We start from the raw sequence: 21,253 nt of genomic DNA, 5'->3' as shown, positions 1-21,253 counted from the left end.
ACGAAGGTTTCTTCCGAGTCTTTCTGTTATTACATGCTTCCTTGCTTCTTCCATAAGGATTTCCTAGCTTCAGCACGGATGAATCATGCACACACACACACACACACACAAAAAAATATTTTAAAACATATCTTTTATTTTATAGTTTTGTAAATTAAATCTGATTTAAACTATTCGCTGAGCAAAACAATTCGTTTATTGTAAAAAAAAAAATAAATAAAAAAAATAACGTGTAACAGTTTCGCCAACTATCTAATTTGGTTTCGTTAGACACTATATGATATACTGTTTGATGAAGCCAAAGTGAATAGTTGGCGAAACTGTTACACGTTATTTATTTATTTATTTATTTATTTTACAATAAACGAATTGTTTTGCTCAGCGAATAGTTTAAATCAGATTTAAGTCTGTTAAAAGCAAAGCTTGTACAGTGATAAATATTACAGTTGTAAATTAAATACTTGCTTTTCTTCCTCCGATGTGAATTTCTTTCATACCTAAAAAGAGTTATAAATTTTAATATATTTCTCGAAACCACTTTAAAAAGTGATCATGTATTTTTTATAGCTCACGAAAACAATGCGATTTTTATTTACTAAGAGAGAATTCGAGAAAGAATTATACACACAGAACTGCAAGTGCATCATAGGAAATCTGAAACATTTACGTGCATCAAATGGCGCGTTAATATGTATAAATTTCGTTTTTGTCACTGATGCGCAGCATTTTCAACCCGAGAGAACGATCGAAAACAAAAAACGGCTCATTTGAAACATTTAAATGCATTCTGGTTTAAGATTACTCGATTTATGCAGATATTTGCATCTGGTCTGATGCATTTCTTCTTGATGACAGCGTCACCTGTCGTGTTTTGTTTGAAGCTAGTCCCTAGCACTTGCTGCGCATGCTCGACTGGCTTTCGTGTTGTTATGGAGCGGATTCTGACTTGTTATTGTGTGTGTTCGTTTGTTTAGTGCTAAATTCCAAGTAAAACGGAGGTAAGTGTATATTAAAATACGATATTAGAAATACTGTGTTAGGTTATGTAGTTATTAAGAAAAGTACCGTTAGCAAAACAAAAATAGCAACAGGAAAACAGACAAAGCCATAAGGGATTATCAGAAGGAACCCGTTTCCTGCACAAATCCACAAAGGAGTGAACAAATATTTAGGTTAACTACAGTACATACTGTATGTTCGGAAACTCACTTGCTTGTGATTCATTTCCAATAAGCGAAAAAAAATCACTTGACGAAAATCATCGTATAAACACACCTGTAATTCGTGACGGGTGCATGCAAGTGACTCTTGCTACCAATTTACATAAAAGTACGTATGCTTTCGAAAATAATTTGAGATTTAAAACAAAAATGGTGCTGGCTCCTAAGTTCTCATTAAAAATATCCAATGCATGCGTGAACTCCAAAGCGCTATTATTATTATTATTATTATTATTATTATTATTATTATTATTATTATTATTATTATTATTATTATTATTATTATTATTATTATTATTATTATTATTATTAATATTAATAATAATAATAATAATAATAATAATAATAATAATAATAATAATAATAATAATACTTAATATTCTTATTAGGTGAAGGTTAGTTATTTAGAAAAACTTCATTTAGCTCGCATAAGTTGGTAGTCCTGCACCAGGGGCGCCAATCCTGGGGGTTTAGTGGCCTGGGACTCCCAAAGTTGAAATAGTCCTCTAATGAGGGGGCCCAAATTGCTAAGATAAAGCAGGTTCTCCTATTTCTATAGTACATGGTCATTCGTTTTTCCCTTCCACTAGTGCATATCTTTCATAGAACCCCCAAAGTTACACAGAAAACGGCCCCCTTGTCCTACACGTACCAATAGTAGAGTAATAAGGTCACACATGGTCACGTAATTGTGATGTTTTGGTTAGAGTATCGGACCAAAAGCCCCGATTTCGTGATATTTAAGTAAATATTGACAAAACACGGGTATGCCTACTATTGAGCAGGTAACAAATTGAAGGTTAAAACAGTAGCACGGCATTAACCCTTATATATATCGTATTTGTTTATACATTACGATAGTGTTTTTAATATTCGATTCAAAAAGCACTAATAAAGCTCTTTTTTTTTTTTTCCTAGCGTGGAAGCATTGTAGAACACGTTATGTATGGTTTCACGCCTTTCTGGGTCGAGACATAGGGTGTGATGGCGTCATAACTTAAAACAAAAGAAATTTTTGTTTGGCCTATTTTTACTATTTTTTTGGGTGACTTACTTTTGCACCTATTAAGATTGAAAATTTGCACACATTCAGTGCACCCCTAATTTTTTTCAGATCTCCACATTAATACAGGGGCAGTTCAGAGGTGAAAGAATGTAATAATAATAATAATAATAATAATAATAATAATAATAATAATAATAATAATAATAATAATAATAATTATTATTATTATTATTATTATTATTATTATTATTATTATTATTATTATTATTATAACAAAAATTCCCTTTTTTTCGATTTTCCCGCTCAGATTCTTGATTCCTGCTCAGAGACATGCGAATTGTACCGTTTCAAAGGTTGTTTTATTCTGAAGAGAATGAGGTACGAACCATAATCCTAGTATAAATAAGGATGTCTCAGGAAATTTTTACCTGATATCTTGTTTTAAACGGGAATTTATGGTACTGTGGGTATATTATTTTTTGGCGGGCTTACTTTTGCACCTAGAAGATTGATAATTTGCACATACATTCAGTGTACTCCTTAGTATTTTGCAGATATATTCGAGATCTCTGCTTTTCCACAAGTTGTGCAAAAAGGTTTTAAAAAAGGGATATTTTAATAAATCCCTTTTTCGAGTTTTTCCCGCTTCAGATATATGATGAAGACATGTGAATGGTAACGTTAGAAAATACTTTCCATTCTGAAGAGAATGAGGTACGAACCATGATCCTAGAGTAAATAGGGATGTCTTATAAAATTTCCCGTTTTATGCGGGAATTTGGGGTATTGTGGGGATATTCTTAGCACATATGTTAATATTTTTTTACCTTACTTTTCTAAATACAAGCTTAAAATTTTGTAGACATATTCACTATGGCCTTAGCATTTTTCAGTTGATTTTGAGATCTGAGATAAGAATAAAAGGGATTTTTTAACAAAAAAATCCCATTTTTTGCGATTTTTCCAGCCTCAGATACATGACGAAAACATATGAATGGTACCGTTTGAAAGACTGTTCTATTCTGAAGAGAATGAAGTATAAAACATGCCATAGGATGTCTCAGAAAATTTTTATATTAAATTCGAATCTTTTTGAGTCATCTGAGCCACTGTGGGGATGTTCTTAGCTGATTGGTAATTTTTTCTCCCATCCTTACTATTCAAGATAGAAGCTTGAAATTTTGTACACACGTTTCGTACACCATTTAGTATTTTTCAGTTGATTTTGAGATCTGTGTGTTAACACAGAGTGTTCCAGAGGGTCCCAAAATAGTAAAAAGGGATTTTTTCTACCAAAAACATTTTTCTTCAAACTTTGCGGTTCAGGGATACGATAGGGAAATGTGAATGGTACCGTTTGAACACAGCGTATAATAAGAAAAGGAAATTTCAAATATAATTTCTGGCAACACTATCAGGTTAACTTTTCTTAGATTAACATGATTTTCCACCAGTGTTATGTTCTTCCAATGAATTAAATTTGATTATGAGATTTAAACTGACTGTTACTTCTTTTTAATTAAAATTCAGAGTTTCATGAATGGGGAATGAAAGAAACATGACTTAGCATGTCAGAAGGCTACTGATGGTGTGTCAGTAGAGACAAGAAACACACCCACTACAGAACATGCTACAGGCTAAACCAGTAACGTCTTAGTACTGTTCCATTCTGTTTTTTTTTTTTTCTTTCTTCAGAACATGCGTCGTGTACTTACATAACATCCTATATTACTGAGAAAGTAACCCTGATAGCGAAATTCTGATTTCAGATTTGAATTTAACATGGTAAATTACTATAGACCTACACACTTTTATCCCAGAAATATAACTTTTTCTTTTTTTTTTTTTTAGAACATTTTAATTATACATCACAAAAACAGTTTTCATATTTTTGTACCTAATTCGAAAGGTCTATATATTTGTCCGTTTGCAAAATATATCTTTAATAATTAAACACAGGAAAATGTAAGTGAACAATTCTTTCAGATGATTTTAACTCTTATCCGGGCAACCGGGGCCTCCCAGGCCCAGTAGCTTCATTTTTCTAAAATTTCTCAATAACCATACATATTTCGAAGACATAAAATGCTGAATTCTTCTATCTTTCGTCTAAGTTAAAATCATGAACATATCGAGTTGGTAAAGCTTTAAAAAAAAAAAAAAAAAAAAAAAAAAAAAAAAAAAAATTGAAAATCTTTTCCTGACGTAACCGGGCAACCGGGGCCTAGGAGGCCCCGTATAACTTTAGTGAAATTCCTGTCAAATATTAGATCAAATTGTCACATAATTATATATTGAACACGTGACTATTGTAACCTTTAGTCGGAACAGTATGCGGCAACAGACATTGAATTTTGAGTGTTCTGCACTTAAAATATATACTGGGCCTGACAGGCCCCGGTTGCCCGTTTACGTTACAAAAATGTCTGGACCGGATTTGCTATTCTGCTTGGTCAGCTTACAAAAGCGTGACATGAAGTTTCGCTACTTGACAAAAATATATACCGGTACATTTTAGACTAGTCTGAACAGTAAGTGACAATAGGCATTGATTTTGTGTACTTAAAATAAATACTGGGCCTCACAGGCCCCGGTTGCCCGTTTACGTTACAAAAATGTCTTGCCCGGATAATGATACTTTGGGTGTCTTCCCGTTTGGCCTTTTCCCGTTTCACCTTGTGCTTGTTTTCATTACTTCAGGCTATGATGGTAAGATAGTATATGCTAATTTAATTGTAAGGCGAAACAGGAATTCCTGTTTGCCCTTTCCATTTCGCCTTACACCAACGAAAGGAATTTTCAAATTATTATAGGGAAATTTAGTGTAATTTTGGAAAACATTTGGAAGGCTAGTAGTATTTACGTTTGAACGGAGAGAACCTTTATTTCTACCTCACACATGAAGACGAGAGCGGCGGAAGAACGAATATCAACAATTACTAAGACATATAGGTAAGTATATATAATAGTTGTAATAAGTTATAAGTAATTTTGACACTGAAGCTTCTCTGCATGTTTCTAATACTTATTCTTGCAACTTCTCCAAAAGTTATTTTAGAACCTTAGATATGGAACTTTTCTTAAATGGCATTCTAGCTAGTACACAAATACATAGTCCATTTTTTTAAATTTATAGTGTAACACAATTAACCGGTCGTAGTTAAGCAATATTCCGTCTGTCTTTACTTTCTCGAGGGAAAGTATGACATTTTTTTTCTGTTGATGTTTAAAATTAATTTATTTTCTTCTCTCCAGGAAGGAGATTGCTAAGGGACATTACTGTAGTGAAACTGCATCTGTTGTCCCTATTTTTGGTGCCGTCAAACACTCTCTATATAACGTACGAGCATGAACCGGGCACCACTATCGCAAAGATTGAGTAAATTGAATGTGGCAGATCGTGGAGTGAAACGCACGATGGCAAAACCTTTTATTGGTGGATGAAGGCGTTGACACCAGTAGAATTCTTGTGAGTTATATTTTAGTAATCAAGAAAGTAGTTTATCGTTTCCTACTTTCTTCTTGCGTTTTTTTTTTAATCGTGAAAATCTGATATGACAATAGTAATAGAAGTAAGAAGCATTTTCTTTAGAATGTATGTGTTATTTCTATCTTCAATAGGGTTTCGGCACTGTTGGAACTTTGGAGATTCTTTGTCAGTGCGACATGATTGTAATGGATGGGGCACTTAAGACTGTACCTCGCCTTTTCTCCCAAATGTACACCCTGCACGGAAAATATTTCGGCCAGGTATTTGTTCTCCTCTTCTGTATATTTCCCAGTAAAAAGCAAGACACATGTAAGATTACAGGAGGTAATCAGGGAAGAAGCTAAGAAATTTGGACTGCGTTTCAAATTGAAAGAAGTTTCTATTGATCCTGAGAAAGTAGCAATCAATGCTGTAAATAAAGTATTTCCTGGTTAAAATCAGAGGATGTTCCTTCCACTTCTCTCAGTCTGTTGGAGGAAGGTTCAGCCGTTAGGACTTTCTCAATTGTACAAAGAAAGCACTGAAGTGGAAAGATGGATTCGACATGCAGCAGCACTACCTCTGGTACCAACTTCCCATTTAGATGTAGTGTTTTTACGTTTGCAAGAACATGCGCCTGACGTTCTATGTAAGAAGGAGTTCCATGATTATCTGGTAGACCATTGGCTGGATGATGGTGATACGTTATTTTCTCTGTAAGTATGTTTTCTTTTCTACATAAATAGATGGCGTTTAGTGCAAGTTTTTTCTTTTTTTAAGCATTAAATCATTAATTAAGCTATTCCGAGCACTCTACAGTATAGCATTTTCCCCATTAACACCTCATGTAAAGTGTAATATAGATTTTCTTGTGACGTGCATGTATTGAAGATTCTGCATACACTCATTTGTAAATTATCAAAAGAACACATTCTTTTGATTTACAAAAGAAATAAATTAGGTTCACCCAAAATTTTGCTTCGACTTTCTAACGTAGATTCTTTTGCAATCCTTTGAATTTTTAATGTGCTAATGATGTATATTTACCTATTTGTAGTGACTTGTGGAATCACTTGGAAAACGATCGAGAACGAACGACTAACAATGCAGGACAGTGGCACGTCAAATTACGAAGAAAGGCATCAAGGGATCGCTTAGATATACATTCTTTCATTGAATTAATGAAGGACAAGCAACGTGAAAATGAAAGATTGCGAGTACTTCTTCAAGTGGGTTAACAGGAAACACTTCAGAAAGCTAAAGTAGAGACGGTTTGACGACAGGATTCACCGCCTAAAAGATAGACTTAAGAACAGTGAAATTGATGTAATTTCAAATACTGATGCTGTTTCATATTATATCCACATAGACACTTGATATGCTATTTCGGGTGTGATAATAAAATTTATATTCTTCTAAGATATTTGAGTTTAATTTGTCTCGAATAGAAGAGACGTTGCAGTTGAGAATAAGATAAATCCCTCTTTGTTACAGAAACAGAGTGAAAATTCCCTTCTATGTTATAAGATCAAGCAGGAAAAGGCCAAACGGGAATTCCCTTTCCGCCTTAAGATAACATCCTTATCGGTTGTATGGCAAAATGTTTTGAGGGCATAAGGCGAAACGGAAAAAAGCCTAAACGGGCATAAATTAGTATACTAAAATATATTATTAAAAACGATAGAAAGATTCAGAGAACATAGATAGGGATGCGCACGAGACGAGTCGAGACAGGATTTTCCTGACAAAATTCGAGTCGAGACACGGCTCTTCCAATAGAAAAATATATATTTTTCGAGTCGAGACATCACTTTTACAGTACACTTTCGAGTCGAGACAGCCACAAATCTTGTCTCTCGTGCGCATTCCTAAACATAGACATACAAAGTTTGATTTATAATCTGAGTTGGTAGTTTCCACTTTTTTTTTTTTTTTTTTTTTTTTTTTTTTTTAACTCTGTAAAGTTTTGTGTTTCCCATCGCTAGATTTGCTATCGGTACGATTTTTCTAACATTGACTCATGTTCTTTTATTTTACCAAAGATAATTTGGGGTTTTAGCTTTAGTGAAAATGGCAAAACTGCTCTTGTAGAGCAACCTGTAAAAAAAAAAAAAAAAAAAAAAAAAAAAAAAAAAAAAAAAGAAAAAAAAGCTATGTACCTAGGTATAATTAATTGAGTTCTTTTCCTTTTTTGACTTGTAAGATATACTATTTCAAGGCCTTATGTTTGTAACTATTTTCTCATAATGGTTGTGACATAGTTTAGATGGGTCTCATAAATTGAGTGGCCTAAATTGTATATTGCACATCTGATATACAGGGTTGTCAAGGGTGTGAAAACGATGGAATAAATTTAGAACACTACCAAAACTATGAAATCGAGGTTTATTGGTGTGATGCATGACAGAGTGAAAATATTCCACTTTACATGAGAGCCTCTGCGACCATTTTGGAAGGTATCATACTGGATTTTAATTAATTTAGTGAAATGGGTACTATACGTTCCGATACTATTGTTGAAATAAGGTGTGATTTCGTAACAATAGTATAGTAATTTCCTCTCTGCTTGTTTGCATCCTGAACAAAATTATGATCATAAATTTACAAGGACGAGTTTTTGTATATGTTCTAGACCTATGTGATCAAAATTTCGTTAACAAAGAATATAGAAAACAATCTTGTTAATGTCTTTAAAAATCACACTTTATTTCAAAAATAGTAGTGTATCGAAAAGTCTATATTTCACTAATTAACTCAAATCCAGTATGACTACTTCCAAAATGGCCGTAGAGGCTCTCATGTAATATGGAATATTTGCATTCTCTCCTGCATCACCCAAAAAGCCTCGATTACATATTTTTAGTAGTGTTCTAAATTTATTTAATCGTTTCCACACCCTTGGAAATCCTGTATATTTAGGGAATATTCAACCAGCGATACAAACCACTGTTTCAATTAATGCATGTAAATACTTCAGTAAGAAACAAAAAAATGCATAACATTTTGTGATTTCAGCAAAACGTTTACCTGCATAATGAATTTTATGCACACAAGTGCATCAATTAACATAGTTTTCATTATGCAGTTAGTTGCATCCTTAAAAATTATGCATCTAAACGTTTTGCTGGAGTCACAAAAGTTATGCATTTTTTTGTGTCAACTAACGCGTCTGTGGTTCTGTGTGTAGGAATATGTTTAGTACAAGGGATCCAGAAGCACGTAAAAAAACACGACATTGATGGGAGAAATGAATGATGCAAGTACTTAGACGTAACAAAATGTAACCAAATCTAACCTAACCTAACATAAACTAACCTAAGCTAACCTGAACTAACCTAATGCTAGAAAAAATAAGCGAAAATCTCATCTTTTGGAAAATTATGCGGGACCCCTACACTAATATAACATAAACTAACCTAACCTAATCTAACCCAACCTAACTTAAACTAACGCAACCTACCCTAAACTAACCTATTGTGAACAGAAATTACAAAAATTGTAACATTTTTTTAAAGAAAAGAGCTGGACCTTCTGCTAAACATAGGCCCAATTATATGAGTAAAGGTAAGAAGCCTTGTTCCCGTCCAACTGTAAAAGCTCTCCACGTCTGGAAACAGTCTAGAGACTGTTTATTCCACCTGTGCCCTCAGAAAATATGCCAACCATACTTCGGCCCCATCCCTGCCACCCTCTGGCAGATGAAACTCTCCCTTTGGTTAGGGCAAAGAAGTGAATGACCTCAGCTGTGTTGCCAATTTGTCATTCAGTCATTCGGTCTGGACGAGTGAAGATTAGGCTACTTAAGAGAAGCTAACAAGAGAGAGCAGCAAAGTCCGTGAAATAATTCATTGTAGCAACGCTTCGGCATCCAACAATTGAAAGATATCCACAGCAACTTGTCCCTGCTCTTTCGAGAGAGGTATGGAAAATCTCATATCGACAGCAGCGCCAGCTAGGGCACAGTGGAGATAGAACGGCTCTAGTTTGTATTAGGTACAATAGTTTATGGTATTTTTTAATGCTTGGGTATTTGTTTAACAATCTTGAGTTCATATGTTGACCAGAAGGGAGGAGAGAGGAATGAATGGAGAATGAAATAGTCAAAGGTGAAACGCGAACAAAAATCACATTGCCTATACCTGGTAAAAATACGAAGTTATACAGGGTGTTCCAAAAATGTGACATAATATTATGGAAACTGATTCGCCACATAAAAATAAGGAAAAGACGTCATATAGACCTGTGCTCAAAAGTGGATAGTTTTGGAGTTATAGGGTGCCGAAAAGTGAACTTTCGAATTTCATAGTTTCACTACTATGGAACTTATCGTAGTCGGGTCAATACATCACTGAGGAACTGGTGTGTGAACTATCCAAATATCCATGTTTAAGAATGTTCCACTACATTCACACCAAGTTTTACAGAGGTAGGTGGAGAATTATCAAGTACTCTCAAACAGCCTCTCTAAAAATGATTGTGCAAGTAGCCCTATTGGAGGTTCTGAAAGATGGATATTTGGATAGTTCATATACTAGTTTCTCGGTGATATCTTACTCGAGACTATGATCCTTTAAAGTTTATTTGTTCACGTTTTCGATACCCTATAATTACGAAACTATATACCTCCGAATACAGAACCATATGAACTTCTATTTCGATGTAAAGAATCTATTCCCAAATCATTGTGAGAAATTTTTGTAACACCCTGTATATGTACCTCTAAGCAAAGACAAACTACGCAATGTTAGTAAGTTATTTTGTTTACTATGCTGTAGGAGGTTACGGGTTCGATATCATATAAGAGAGAAATGTTGAACAAAAGTTTGAATCAAAATCTAGTAAGAGGAGACGATAGCTCAGTGATAGGACGCTTACCACTGGTGTGTGGGGTCCCTAGTTCGATTCCGGCTAAGTTTGTGATGGACAACATCGTGTCCGTAGGTTTTCTCGGAGTACTCACTTTCCTTCTACAATTTCATTCCACCAATTCTCCCATCATCATTCGCTTGCCTTAATCATCCGTCTTTACGTGGCGCGGTGGCTCAGTGGTAGAGCGTTTACCTCCGGTGCTTAGGGTCCCGGGTTCGATTCCAGGTCGCGCCGTGTGGACTTTGTGGTGGACAAACACATTGTTCGTGGGTTTTCTAGGGGTTCTCCTGTTTCCTCCCACTTTCTTCATTCCACCATTTCACTCATTTCTCATTATCACAGTCTCCTTTAGAATAACCGGCATAACCATGGGATCAAAAACTTAAAGATTTAATTTCATTCATTTCATCCGTCTCTAACCTAAATGGCATAATCATGGGACAACCTGAAATACTTTATTTCAAAATCTACTAGTAAGAATGTGAGACGGTGTGTGATTTTCACAATTGCTTTTTTTATTTAAACATTTACAACTCTGTATAATGACAACCAGTTGCCAAAAAACATGGGGGTCTTACGTATATGTCCATAATTCATTTTCGTACTTAACTAATTACAAAAATTAACATAGTAACACGCTATTTCTAGGTAGCCCGCATGGTGTTGACAGCAGTCAGAGTGGTGCATAATTTTAGTATATATTATCGCCTGCCACAAATTGACAACACCGCATAACTGCGATTGGAGAAAGCAGACAGCCTACTCAAGGTCTTGTAACTTATTTGAAAAGCGCTATAGTTCAAGCTTTGTGCGTTACGCAGCGCCACATGTATCACAGTATTGCAAAGAAACTAATAATTTCACAAATGCCCGTTATTTTGAGAAACCCTTTATATACGATAGAATTAAATGTAATTTTTGTTCTTTGTCATATACGGATAGATTTTGTAAAGTGTAATATTCTTGAAAACATAATTATTTATTACTTCTTTAGTACAATTTGTTATATTTTCTTCTTTATTATTTTCAAAAAGAAAGCATGATTTTAAAACAAAGTATTATTGTCTTAAAGTTTTTCTTTAATTTCTCATAATGCTAGGAGTATATCCAAAATTCAGTAATTCAACCGGGAATCAAACTTAGAACGATCTTCAGAAACAAACACTACTCATTTACCCTTATAACAGATCACGAAATCGTGTACAACAGATTCAGTAAATGTCACTTTTATGTTAAAAGATTTATATATTTTTCTGTATTTTGTTCTGTAAAAAAAATTAAATCGCAACATTGTACGCACGAATGCAGGAAGAACAAATAAAGTATATAATGCCACAAATGCAAAAGCATGAAAAAAATATTAACCTTTATTATACGTGATATAGTTGGTTTCGAAGAATGATCTCGAAATGCGGTTACATGATTTTATTAATGATATCTAGTATACAGAAAAGGTCATTCTCAGCAATGTACGCACAGGATATTAAGCACATAATTATTTTAAAGACGTGTTTATTGCTAAATTATTCTGTTTAAAATGAAAATAAAAACTTCATATGAATAGCATATGCCATTTTTATTTACACTTATTTGAGTGTTCTGTATTCAATGTTATAGCCAATACCGCAGCAAGGTTTTCAACATACAATGGACTAACCGGAAAGTGGTTCTACGGAGAGGGGGATATGAGTTTTTCAGGAGTCCAGGCTTCTTACATACTAAGCGCAAACCAAGTGTTAATTTAGTATATGAAAGCATTAATAACTCACCGTACATATACATATACGTGTGTAAATATTATTATTATTAGTAGTAGTAGTAGTAAGAGTTGTGATACTAGTAATCGTAGTAGTCTATTTGCATTATGCTACTATATTAAAATATGTGGGTAGATAGTTCGTAAAAGTTGCAGGAAATCCACCAATAAGTAAACTATTTCATTCTTGGCTGAGTAGGGTCCGCTAACTCTTAGTCAGAGCGGGATTCCAGCTACGTCACCAACACCAACTCAATGCCGGCAAATTTCTAAGCGCTTATTGGAAATCAAACCCGAGACGGGAACCGGTCAAAACGCCCACAGCCAAAACCCCCACACTCAAGAAATGTCAAAACGCCCACACAAACGGTCATAACCCCCACACAAATGGACAAATCTCCCAAACGCACGAACGGTCAAAACCCCCACAGCCAAAACCCCCACACTCAAGAAATGTCAAAAAGCCCACACGATCGGTCATAACCCCCACACAAATGGACAAATCTCCCAAATACACGAACGGTCAGAACCCCCACACCCAAAACCCCCACACTGGTAGTCGGTCATAACTTCCAACGGTCATAACTCCCACACAAATGGACAAAACAGCCACACATAGCAACGGTCACAATCCCCACATAAATGGACAAAACCCCCACACAAATGGACAGAACTCCCACATGCAGAAATAGTCACAACTGCCACACAAATTGACAAAACCCCCATATTCATGTATTGCCCTTGTACTTTTTAATAACATTTTTTATTCCGCTTAAACTGATGTTGCAACTATTTTTCTTGGGCGTCATAAAGAGCCGCAACAAAGACGTGAAATAATGATCATTTCAGAGTGTGGGGGATTTGTCCGATTTTGTGGGTGTTTTGTCCATTTATGTGGGGATTATGACCGTTGCTATGTGTGGCTGTTTTGTCCATTTGTGTGGGGTTATGACCGATTGTGTGGGCGTTTTGACATTTCTTGAGTGTGGGGGTTTTGGCTGTGGGGTTTTGACCGTTCGTGCGTTTGGGAGATTTGTCCATTTGTGTGGGGGTTATGACCGATCGTGTGGGCGTTTTGACATTTCTTGGGTGTGGGGGTTTTGACCGTTCGTGCGTTTGGGAGATTTGTCCATTTGTGTGGGGGTTATGACCGTTTGTGTGGGTGTTTTGACATTTCTTGAGTGTGGGGGTTTTGGCTGTGGGGGTTTTGACCTAGACCCCCCGAGACTACGCGTATCGAAAACACGAAAGCAAATCATTCGGTTAAATGGGAGCTTCCCAAAGCAACAACTAGCATTAACAATGACTAACAGCAAAATTAGTTTCCACCTTTATTATCAGAAGCGTTCCACACGGGGAACCCATAACAAATAAAACATTATAATACAAGTAAATGAAGCAATAAAATAAATAAAAAGGAGGGAACTTTTTTATATTTAATTACTAATATATTTTAGTTACAAGCTAAATTCGAATAATTGCAAAATATGTAATAACCAGTGATGCAATGCTCGATCGTTTTGAAACATGAAACACGTACATCCAGCCTCATATACGCTCGTCTTTCGGAAATTTAAGGTAACTATTCGGTAGACTATAAAAATATTAGGTGGGATTACACCCAATTACTCACTAATAATAACAATGAAAAAAACAAATAATACACGAAGTCAATTTTAAAAAGTGATGAGAGTGGCAACACTGTGCACGAACCGACAACACTGCTACCTTCACTTTCACTAAAGGGCCGCGGTGGCTCAGTGGTAGAGCGTTCACCTCTGGTGTTTGGGGTCCCGGGTTCGATCCCAGCCCCCGCCAAGTGAACTTTGTGGTGGACAAACACCGTGTGCGTGGGTTTTCTCGGGGTTCTCCCGTTTCCTCCCACTTTCTTCATTCCACCATTTCATTCATTACTCATTATCACCGTCTCCTTTAGCCTAACCGGCATAACCGTGGGACGTAAACCTCAAAGATTTCATTTCATTTCATTTCACTTTCACTAAAGCCTTTGTGTTTCAAGCTTGCTCCTGTTGGTTTTGCTGTTAATCTGTGTTTCCACGTATCTCCCTCAAAAGTGGAGGGACGAATTGCTGTTGCCGACACCCTTCAATAGTTGGATGTGGACAGGATTGCACATTGAATTATTTCACGGGCTACGTCGTGCACTGACTTGTTAGCCATTCTAATAACCTACGATCTTCACTCGCCCAGATCACACGGCTGAATGAGAAATTGGCAACACAGCTGAGGATATTCACTTTTTTCCCAAAAACGAAGGGAAAATTTCCTCCGAAAGACGGCGGCAGGGGTGGGGCCGAAGTATGTTTCACATATTTTCCGAGGGCACACTTGAAATAGAAAGTCTCTAGACCAATGGTTCTCAAACTTGTTGTTACTGCGACCCACATTAAATAATAGAAAGTACCGTATTTTGTGGCCCACTAACTTTTATTCAAATACATATTCACAATCTACATAATGGTAGTATATTTCAAAGCTATTAAATTGTGTAAATCATTAAACTTCTCGCGACCCACCAAAAAACGCCCTGCGACCCACACTTTGAGAAACTTTTCTAGTCAGTTAACCCCTGCAGTTGACTCAGTACAAGTTGGAACTTGCTCCAGTTGCTACGTAAGACTGTTCGTAATTTGAGGGAAATTTCCCTAATCTACAGAAATTATGTAAGTAAATTTAGCAAGAAGGGTAAAAGGTATTTTTTTCCCATAAAACGTGAAAATCCACGAAAATTCTCGCGCTGGCTGATTGACCTACTATATAAATCCTTTTGTTCTTCTTTCTTCTTCAGAAATAAACCAATAGAATATCAATAATGTGTGTGTCTCTGTTCAAAGAAGCATAATTTGTACCATTCTTGACGGTAAATTGTGTGTATTTTTTTGTAAAAAAAGTTAAGAAAAAAGTAAAAGAAGAAAGAAGCAAAAAGGAAATAAACAAACAAATCTGGTTGCACTTCCTTTAATATAGCTAAATTAATCTTATCACAACATCTGGCATTGGTATTGGACACTCAACATACTAGAGGAAGTTAAGAAAGGGGACAATTTTGTGGCAGTCGAGGAAAATTTTCTTAAGGAAACCTGCGAATATTGCTACACAATTGTTGGAGCGTCTGAAATGACGTTACGTTGGTAAGGTGCGTAAAGAAGAGGGACCGTCAAAAGTTTATGCAACGTTGTCATCAAATTTTGCGTACATATTGAAGAATCTGCTACGTGACATACGAAAGGTTAGAAAGGGTTTATGCAGAGCATTCACTATCCAGCGAACAAGTATTCAAATGGCACGAGTCCTTTTCAGAGAACCGAGAGAGAACAAGTAAAAGACGAACCTTGAACATCGCGAGGGAAGACTTTCAACCTCTGAAACGGGTAACAACGTTGAAAGGGTGAAGTCTCTTCTTAGATCAGATTGATGATTTGCGGTAAGAATCATCAGTAATGAGTTAAATTTGAACGTGTTTACTGTCTATCAAATGTTAACACAGGATTTGGACATGAAACAATTGTGTGTCAAGGTGGTTCCAAGAAACTTCACGACTGACCAGGAGGTTAATCGAAGGGATGTGTCTCGATCTTCGGGACCACCCAGAGTGGTAGCTAGAATTTTTCACAAGTGATGAATCATGTATTTTTGAGTATGATCCCAAGACAAAACATCAAAATCGGAAGTGCGAAGAAACTGTAAACCCTCTCCGTCCAAAAAGAAAAAAAAAAAAATGGGGAAATCCGTACAAGTATTGATACAAACTCTTCCCGTCAAAAGAAAGCGAGAATGAGTAGCAAATTCATATACGGTATTCCTCTATCTACGACGTGTATAAAAATAATAAAATTCATTGTTAACAAAATTATTCCACTACTTTTCTAACACGTTTCTTAGATATAGGAATATGGTGCATAACAAACAATTTTACTCTGACACTGTTTTAATTATTACCTTGTATTTACGAAATGACATTAAGTTAAAGAAATTCAGTGAAAAAAAAGAAAACAATCAAGTAAAAGCAGTAAGTATATCTCGTTTGATTTATCTGTGGTGCAACAAAGTTGCGACTAAATTTCTTTCTTTACAAGTGACGTCAGTCACACGGCAGGGTTGCAAGACCTATGGTTTTACTTGAGATTTCTTTCATATGCAATGTTTCAAGTAAATCAAAAGGATATGCTGAACAGAATCAAATTTAATGGAAGCAGTCGTGTAGATACTACAAGTCATTCTGTGTTAAGTACGTAAAACTATTTAACATGAGATGAAACACTATACCATGTAGATGGCTGCAAATTTTATTTTCCCTTACAAAAATAGATCTTAAGGAATATTAAAATAGTATTTTGAAAATACCTTAATTTATTACTCAATTACAATCGAAGCACTATGGCTATCCAGTTGTAGTACGTTTAACGTGGTAATGCGGGTTCAGTGCATCAGCTCTCAGATGTCATTATTTCTGACTTCTGGACCCGACTTTTGTACTGCATAATTGACGTAGCTCCCCAATTACCTCATGATGATGAAGTGAAATGATATCTTTCAGTTTTATGACTCACGATTACCTTAAAAGCTGGAGGAGATTATGATCGTGAACGAAATGGAGGAATGAAGAAATTGAAGTGAGATGGGAGAACACGAGGAAACTCACGCAATTGTAGTTGTCCACCACAAATCCCACTTGGTGCGAGCTAGGATCAAACCAGGGACCCAATGTGCCAGAAGAGAGCGCTCTGGCACTCAGGCACCGTTATCCTTTATGATAACAAGTCAACAGCGGAAAATGTTAGTGGTCCAATTGGAAGCAAAACAAGTGATCACGCTCTACGGATTCACGTGCATTACATTAGGGCTAAGCAGCTCAAAAAATTACGCGGTCGCCACTCCACGGTTTCTCATATTCGAAATAACGCGAGTTACAATGTAGCTTTTCTATACTTTTGAGCAGCTTTAGTTGTTAAACTAAACACTTTTCCATATACGAACTTTCTTTTATAAGTGACAGTGACTATAAGATATAATATGAGAGTTTAGAGGGTTTTTTTTTTTTTTTTTTTTTACATATATACTAGTAATGTTAGCCGTTACATGTCATTTAATTCTACGATTTTTTTTTTTTTTTTTTTTTTTTTTTTTACTGAGGACTTGGCTAAAGTTAAGGGATGAGGTACTAAATGGCAAAATTTGTCTATAAAAGCGAGGGGGAAAAAAGCGATTTTTAAAAATGTGCAATTTTGAAAAGCGGATATCTCAAAATCTATTAGGAATAGGAAAAAGAGGAATAGAAACAATCTTGTAGAAATTTTTTTCAGCTCTCTTTTTAAACATAAAACCTTTTTTCGCTTCGACACACTAGTTTCGAGATATAAGCGAAAACCCGAAAAAAAGAAGTGACCTTCCCCCGCCCCTTCTGCTCCCCGCTCACCTAGTAGGTCCGGGGACTTTTAGTATGTTTACCTCTTATCTATTCCAAACACAGCCCTGAAGTCAAAAATTCTATTCCTGACCATGTCCTCTACACCACTTCATTGACTGGACTAATATGAAAATATAAAGAACCTTTTCTAGCAGAATTATCACTACTATTTCTTGATTTGATTTGCTTTTAAGTTTAGCGTCCCTATCAGTAGCGAGGCTATATGGGACGTGGATCTACAGTTTAACGTGGGATCCGAAACATATGAGCTCCTGGTGGGAAAGGAATGCAGTTTATTATTATTATTATTATTGACAAAGAGCGACAAATTTTGTAGCGTCATAAAGGTTCATTGTTTTGATTTTCTCGGAACCTAAACATCAGAATTTCCTCCTTAGTATACTATTTCTTTAAAGTTCAATGTGATTTATCGATTCATATGTAAACCTTTTCTTTGAACAAAATTTAGCTTAAGTTTTCTCATAAATCATACTACACAATGTGTCATAATGAAGAAGGCATACTTCAAAATTTAACTTAAGCTTTCTCAATTATCATACTACATAATGTGTCATAATGAAGAAGACATACTTCAAAATTTAGCTTAAGCTTTCTCATTACTCATACTACATAATGTGTCATAATGAAGAAGGTATACTTCAAAATTTAGCTTAAGTTTTCTCATTAATCATACTACGTAATGTGTCATAATGAAGAAGGCGTACTTCAAAATTTAGCTTAAGCTTTCTCAATTATCATACTACATAATGTGTCATAATGAAGAAGGTATACTTCAAAATTTAGCTTAAGCTTTCTCATTACTCATACTACATAATGTGTCATAATGAAGAAGGTATACTTCAAAATTTAGCTTAAGTTTTCTCATTAATCATACTACGTAATGTGTCATAATGAAGAAGGCATACTTCAAAATTTAGCTTAAGTTTTCTCATTAATCATACTACGTAATGTGTCATAATGAAGAGGGCATACTTCAAAATTTAGCTTAAGCTTTCCCATTAATCATACTACGTAATGTGTCATAATGAAGAAGGCATACTTCAAAATTTAGCTTAAGCTTTCCCATTAATCATACTACGTAATGTGTCATAATGAAGAAGGTATACTTCAAAATTGTCATCATCATCATAATCATAGATAGTATGTGTTTTTCTTTACAAATAACCACTAGCTCCATCTATTGAGGCAAAACATCATCGGAAAGATAGATATTCGCTCAACCAAACGAGACCACAATGATGAGAACCGATAACAAAGTGTCAAATTATATAGCGAGAAAATTGAGTGTATCTGGTGTCACCCCGTCACTAAAGCACGATGGAGCAAAGATCCAATATTAAATTTTGTTCAAACAGGATAAAACATTTACACAAACATTGGAAATGATGAAACAAGTATATGGTAATGAGTGCTTATCTCTTAGAAGTGTCTTCGAGTGGCATACACGATTCCGGGACGGTCGTGAGTCCTTGAAGACGACCCAAGGTCAGGCAGACCGGAAAACGAAAAAAAAACGATGAGTTGGTGGAACAATAGGTTGAAATGATTCCCCATGATGCGAATTCGATTGAGATGGATGGCGAAGAAATTAAATACAACGAAAGACATGATTCACGAAATGTTGACAAAGGATTTAAAGAAACGGAAAGTCTGTGATCGATTTATTCTGCATACAATTAACTGACGACCAAAAACTTGTTCGCGTTGAAGATGGCAAGGACCTGATTAAAACAACTGCACAGAACAGAACATTCCTGGAATCTATTGTGACTGATGATGAGATTTGGTGCTTCAAGTACGACCCGGAAAGGCTATGAAGGGAACATTTTATGACAATGTTACACACGTCCAGTCTGCCGTGACGAGGGTCATTGAGGCAATTCCGAAAAAGTATATTAAAAACTCGATGCTAATAGCATTGGTTGAACGTGCCCAACGGATTAATGCGGAACGGGTGTATTTTGAATAAAAAGAACTACAGTTGTTAAAATACCTAATTCGTTTTGTTTAATTTAAAAAGTTCCGTTCTTTTCCCTGTCTACTGTGTAGATATTCTGCTGTTATTGACAGGTCAATTATCGCAACTGAAATGCTTCTTTTCACTTTGGACTTCAGTATCAATCTCACCTTAAACAAGCGGAATAGTTCTCGTTCAGCGTCAAATTTTAGGTTTACAAAATATTTAGTTTTTCTTATTTCTTTCGAAAACTACGTTAGCTTATTGTCCTACTCAATAATTGGTATAATTATGTTCTTAATCGGACATCCCCCCTCACACCCAGGGGTGAAAATAGTACAGAGAAAATACAGGTATATTTTTTTGATCTCCGTCCAAGTGGGTAAAGCGTTGGACTCACGTCCGCGTGGTCCTTAATGTGATTCCCGCTCAGTGCTCAAAAGCGCCGATTTCTCTGTAAATTTGGGGTTGGGAGCATTCAGATACAGAAGGTATATATATATATATATATATATATATATATATATATATATATATATATATATATATATATATATATATATATATATATATATATATATATATATATATATGAAGATTTAAAGACAAATTGCACTCAAATTATGCCAAATATTGTATATTCATAAATACAATAGGGGCCCAACATGAGTTTTGGGGGGCCCGGGACCCCTCGGCCTCCCAGGATCGGCGCCCTTGCCGGTGTTTTTCCAAATTTTCAGCGTCCGCCCAGCTTCGTAAGGCAAACTGGAGAGTCATGTGAATTTAAAAAACTTGATGGCCACTAGGTGTTGAAAGCTCATAGAAAGCTATGAATATTAGAGAAAGAGTGACGCAACGCACTAACCACCTGTTCGTCGCTAGACAGGAAGTACTTCAACCGGTCGATAACAGATGGTGTTGTGCGTCTTAGGCCTGCAAAAAGAGCTGTTAACACTAAATAGTTCGGTTTGTTGAACACCATCAGAGATTTGTTCCCGGAGAGATTTCTCACTAGGCAAATCCCTGAAGTCATCACTGTTTGACATTGCAAATGCTTCCTAATCACCTCACGAAGTCATCAGTGGGCTTTGTGATTTAACACTTGGAATTCACGATCATAAATTGAGACAATGCATGAACTCCAGTCTTTGTATTTCGAGATGAATTATTGTACAACGCGGACTTGTCTTCTAAATATATATTTTTTTTTTAAATGTTAATAGAGGGAACATTATATTAAAAGACAAAATATACGCTTCTCAAGCACTTGCTCTCTAGTCTTCCTAAGCACAACTTTAGAATATATCACAGTAAATCAGAAAATGCACAAAACGTAAATTATTTCAAGTCATTTATTTACCAAACAAACAGTTTCATCTTCAGTTCAACAAAATCGCAACTGAAAGGAAATTTTTGTTTATATCTATGCCTGGAACTGCTAACGGCAACAAACACAAATACATCGGATGATTTCCCGGATATATTTCATATTGGAATAAGGTTTTGGAACTTAGGACCTAAATTACG

General features: G+C 35.5%; 1 non-coding gene across 1 annotated transcript; it reads left to right on the top strand.

Moving 5' to 3' along the window:
• The first annotated feature begins 10,726 nt into the window (after positions 1–10,726).
• TRNAR-CCG (transfer RNA arginine (anticodon CCG)) lies at positions 10,727–10,798 on the top strand. Its single transcript has one exon. It is a non-coding gene; the product is annotated as a tRNA-Arg (tRNA).
• Positions 10,799–21,253: the final 10,455 nt, after the last annotated feature.

Source organism: Thermobia domestica, chromosome 1 (genome assembly GCF_964235325.1).
Source record: "Thermobia domestica chromosome 1, izTheDome1.hap1.1, whole genome shotgun sequence".
Classification (NCBI taxonomy): Eukaryota; Metazoa; Arthropoda; class Insecta; order Zygentoma; family Lepismatidae; genus Thermobia; species Thermobia domestica.
The sequence above is the reverse complement of the archived record's forward strand: the minus strand, read 5'-3'. Positions and strand labels throughout refer to the sequence as shown.